The following is a 561-nucleotide window of genomic DNA, read 5'->3' as shown; positions in this document are numbered from 1 at the left end:
CGTGTTTATTTTCGCCTCAGAGCTGATGGACAGTTTCTGAGCGATAATCCCGTTCTCCACTCTATTTCCGTTGAGAACTACCCTCGCGTTCACAGCCAGGCTGAAAGACGTGTTCGTTCGCATTTTGAAGTTCCCAAAGTGGATCTGGCGCTCTTCTTGGCTGCTGTCTGCACGGCTGGACATTGCCATTTACTGAGAAGGCCAGCGCGCCCCGGAGCGAACTAGTGCCTCCAGAGCCCCGCCTTCTCCCACCTCGGTCAGCGCGGACGCCGCCAGGTGGATCCTGGCCTCCGGGGACGGTGACCGCCGGTGGGATCTCCAGCACGGCCAAACCTCCCCGACGTCCTGCCCGCCCCGAGGGGGAGCTTCTGTACCCCGACTCCCCGCACTAGCCCGCCTCGTCGGGTGGCGTCTGAGGTGACCCTCCCCCATCAGTACTTACAAGCAGCTTTGGGGGTTGGTCGCGGAACCCACCTCGCCGGGAGTGGGGCAGCCCGTGCAGGGCTCGACCGCGCGAGGAGGGCGCGGGGGTGAGGCGGGAGTCTCGAGAGGTTCTCAATG

The sequence above is a fragment of the Neophocaena asiaeorientalis genome, unplaced genomic scaffold (genome assembly GCF_003031525.2).
Source record: "Neophocaena asiaeorientalis asiaeorientalis breed wild unplaced genomic scaffold, Neophocaena_asiaeorientalis_V1.1 scaffold369, whole genome shotgun sequence".
In the NCBI taxonomy this organism is placed as follows: Eukaryota; Metazoa; Chordata; class Mammalia; order Artiodactyla; family Phocoenidae; genus Neophocaena; species Neophocaena asiaeorientalis.
The sequence above is the reverse complement of the archived record's forward strand: the minus strand, read 5'-3'. Positions refer to the sequence as shown.